The sequence below is a fragment of the Rhinolophus hipposideros genome (assembly GCF_964194185.1).
Source record: "Rhinolophus hipposideros genome assembly, chromosome: 11".
Lineage (NCBI taxonomy): Eukaryota > Metazoa > Chordata > Mammalia > Chiroptera > Rhinolophidae > Rhinolophus > Rhinolophus hipposideros.
In genome coordinates, this window is record NC_138057.1 from 73348924 (window position 1) to 73353507 (window position 4584).

Here is a 4584-nt window from a genome sequence, read left to right on the forward strand (position 1 = left end):
TTCTGTCCCACCGATGCCCACTCTGGCTCTCCACTCTCATTCCGTCCTCATTCAGACCTCGTGGCCTTTCCCCACAATATTTCTACTTTTGTTCTCCTTCTGTGCATTTTCCACTCTCCTCCCGGAAGGGACTCCATCATATGCAAACCTAATCGTGTCATTCCCCTGCTTTAACCCTTTCCATGGCTCCCCAGTGTCCCCAGGACCCAGCTCAACCTTCTTGGCGCCTTACCAGCTCTGCATGAGCTGTTCTCTGCGGCCACACCAGCCTTACCTCTGATCACAGCCCCTCCTGATCTCAGGAGATACTCATCTCTCTGTGGCCCCTGAAGGCACGATGCCATCTCTCACACCTGACCCTTGCTCATGCTGGGAAATCAGCCAAGTCTGCCTTCTGCCTCCTCTCTACCTGGAAAACTCCTGTTCACACTCCAAGGCCCTACCTCCTCTGGGAAACTGCCCTCTGGCAGCTGGCCTCTCTGTCCTTGGGGCTCCCACCAGGCTCTGAGCAAGCGTCTCCTAGCATTACCCATGCGTCCGTCTTTCCACTAGATGTGAGCTCCCCAATGGTCCTCGTGTATAGTAATCATCTGCTATGTGCTCTGCCTGAGAGTGCAAGGGGTGGGGGTGCGGTGACAGTGTGGACACACAGAGTGGAAGCAGGGGGCTGGATTATGAGGACTTTGGGCATCAGGCTTAGGAATTTGGACTTGGCCTGAAGCTACCTGGGAGTTAACAGGAAGGAGACGCAATTTGGGATTTGGAAAAGTCCCTCTGGCAGTTGGTATAGAACCCAGGGTGCTGTTTGGGGCATTGGTCGGGGGTGCTTTCAATTTTCATGACTGGGGGGTGCCCCTGGCATGTAGTGGGTGGGGCCCAGGGTGCTAGACACCTGCCACATGCGGGACAATCCACACCACAAAGACGATCCCACATGTCCTTGGACTTCTGGATATCCTGCCAGACACTCGTGTAGGGGAAAAAAGACCTGTTTGTGTCTGAGCCAAGCACAAGTCTTGCATATAAATACACAGCATTTTTGTATGAATGCTCTGAATTTTAACAGACGCTGCATTTGCTAGGAATACAGCTTCCATGTAAATTGAAGAAAGATTGCTTTTTATCTTGTTCAGAACCTTACCCAGAGTTGTCACCATACTGGAAAATTATGTACTTAATGTCAGTGCGACTTGTGGTATTTGAGTTGCTAACTTGACATTCTCTTTATCAGTCTGCACTATGGCTGTCACATTGAGGGGGGTTCTGTGGCTAGGCACAAGCTTCTCGTTATTTTATTATGTCTTCTAGTGGAGTCAATAAAAGTATTTACGGCTTGAAATACACATCATCCTAAATTACTTTCCTTATTAGTTTAAGCAAAACTCACTTATCTCTTAACATGTGCCAGTCACTGTTCTAAATGCTTCATGAATAATTACTTGTTTAATCCTCATAACAACTCTATGCAGTAAAGCACTGCACAGAAAAAAAAAAATCCTGTGTTTACTGGGGAGCTAACTGATACCCAGAGAGGTTAAGTGATTTACCCAAGGTCACACAGCTGGGAAATGTAAAAGCCAGGATTTGAACCAGTGTCTGTGCACTTCACCATTAGCCTATAATGAATGGCTTGCTCTGATATTTCAGTTGGAGCACTGGGATGGTTTTCTTTTGGGAATTATATGCATATGTATGTCATTTCCCTTCAAGGTAACAGGGTGATGACACAAAATATTTGTTACCAAGGTATTTGAAACAGGGTTAAGAACCACTGGTGGAGAGCTTGTGAGAGACCCTGGGCACAGACGTGCACACCCAAGGAGGGAGGTGTGAGAAGGGCAGGGGACTGGGAGCAGACCCTGCCACACCCCCAACATTTTGGGAGGAAAGAGAGCAAGGAACAGCCAGGAAAGTAGAAGGGAAGCCAGGGGTGAAGCCTGGAGGGAGTGGGAGACAGTGGGAAAGGCCTCAGAGATCCGGTGAGGTCAGGGCTGAAGAAATATGGTCCCATATTTTGCCACAAGGTGGCGCATGGCGGCTGCAGGACAGGGTTGGGAGCGGGGCTTGGATGGGCTCGGGACCTGGCGCCCTTCTGACCTCGGGGTTCGTTTTAAAAGTTCCAATGTTTCTGTCTGCATCTTCGGAGACCCAGGCGGCTGTAGAGCCTTGCCATCGCCCTGTTCGCCCCGTGGGGCTGCTTGGCTCTCTTGGAAATCTCTGAGAAGCAGAACAGAGAACTTGTACTGCCACTTCAGCTCACAGCAGTCCCCCACTGAGGGTGCAAGACCCCCCCATATATGCCTGACGATCGTACTGAACCCTAGATATACTGTTTTTTCCATACAGATATACTTATGATAACATATAATTTTCAAATTAGGCACAGTAAGAGATTAACAAGAATATCTAATAAAACAGAAGATTTATGTAACAATACACGGTAATCAAAGTTATGTGACTGTGGTCTCTTTCAAAATACAGTGGTACCTCGGTTTTCAAACATCCCCATTGACGACCATTTTGGTTTACGAACGCCATAAGTTTTATGGATCTATGGTATCATTAAATAGTAAAATTCCTGCTAAATTTGCGGTTTTAGGGGTTGATTTTAAAGGTCTGGAATGGATTCATCCATTTAGCATTACTTTCTATGGGGAAACTGTGCCTCGGTTTTCGAACGTTTCAGAATTGTCTTCCATAACGGATTACATTGGAAAACCACTGTACCTTACTGTACTCACCGTTCTTGTGTTGACATGAGGTGATACGATGCCTGTGATGAGATGAATTCAGGTACTCAGAATGGCATGCAATTTAATACTTACGAATTGTTTATTCTTGAATTTTCCATTTAAGATTTTCAGACTGCGGTTGACCATGGGACACTGAAGGGACCATGGGACCATGAGACACTGCAGGAAACAAAATCACGTTAAGGAGGGCTATTGTAAAACCTTACGTGGTGGGAACTGTTACTACTCCTGTTTTACAAATGAGGAAACTAAGGCCCAGAGAAGGTAGCCCTGTGCGGAGGTCACCCCATGATCGGCGGTAGAGTTGGGCTCAAACCTGGATCTATTTAGCTGAAGGACCTATGCTTTCCTGGGAGTCAAAAGGGACTTCCATGTGGGCGGGGGCAGCTTCTGTTGTATGTGACAGGCAGGGAATTAAAGGCGATTGGGGAGGAGGGTCCTAGAAATCAGGGAGCAACCCTCACTGCAGAGGGAACAAGACTCGGGACAGGGGTGTGGACAAGGGGTCCCCCCAGGCCTCTGGTTCCCTCTCTGAGCCCTTACCCAGATTGGGGGACCAGTATGACCACCAGCCATCCATGCCCTTGCTCCCTCCCCTGAACTTCCGGGGATAATTGCCCACCCATCTGGCACAGCCCAGAGCACCCTCCATTGCTGCTCAGGTTTGTCTCTCCAGACTGTACCCTTCGGATATCAGGGACACATTGCAGAGCCCAGCATAGGGCCTGGTGTCCTTAATCTGTAGTCACTGAGTTGGGCCAAGTTTAGGAAGCCCTTCAGCAAGAGGATTCTCCCTTCCCCGTGTTGAGGGCAGTGGCAGAATGAGCTGATTTTTGATGTTGTAGTGCCTTTGAGATGACCAGGATTCCTGGGTCTAGGTCCCCTGAAGAACTCCTTCTCTCCATCCAAACAACATTGCCCTCTCCAGCCTGGAGCAAGCAAACACCAAGTGCAGCAGGAGACTGTAAGGTTAGACAACAGGAAAGACTTCCCAGAAGGAAAGCTTGCTTAGTGAGAGCTACCATTCAGTAGAATGGGCTGCCTTGAATTACAGTGAAGTTTCTGGAGTCGCAAATAGCAGAGCTGAAGATCTAGGCCAAAGGGGAGAAATGGAAAAGGTGCAGTTTGGCTGGTGATGGTGGAAGGAGACAGGTGCCTTTTCCTGAGGGCCATGGTGACAGGGGCTGTGTATGGCAGCGCGAGACCAAGGGACACTGAGAAAAAAGAGTTGCCATGAGCTGGTGGTTGACTGAATGTGAGGAGGGGGAGGAGGCATCGGGCTGCAGGGTCAGGGGGTCCCTTGCTCAGGTGGGAGCACTGGGAAGGAACAAGCTGAGTCGGAGGAGCTGGGCCTTCTGAGCAGGCAGAGAAGGTCTGGGAGGCTACGGACTGGGTGCTCAGGCCTGGGCTGGGGAGGGAGGCCCAGGCTGGGAGGAGATGGGGGTGGTCCAGTAGGGTGGGATGGCTGAGGACTCGGGAGTAGCCGCATCATCCGGTGAGAAGAATAGCCCCACAGAACAGACATTTCTCCAAGGAGGCTGAGGCAGCACAACCTGAGAGGTGGGAGGAGAAGGGCTTGGGGGGGGGGTCGTCTGGAGGGAGAGAGTGGTGGGCACTGAGACAAGGTCAGACCCACAGGGGCCCGACGCCTGTCTGGAGCCCCGGGCCTTGGGGAGACTGGGTGGGTCAGACCCCTCCTCTACAATCCTGGAGGTGGAGCAGCCTGGGGTGGGGAGGAGGCGGGAGAAGAGGGAGGGAGGGGCTGGGCCTCTGTCCACAGCATTAGTGCTGGTTGGAGGGAGTGGGGGGTGCGGAGCCAGCCAGACCGCCT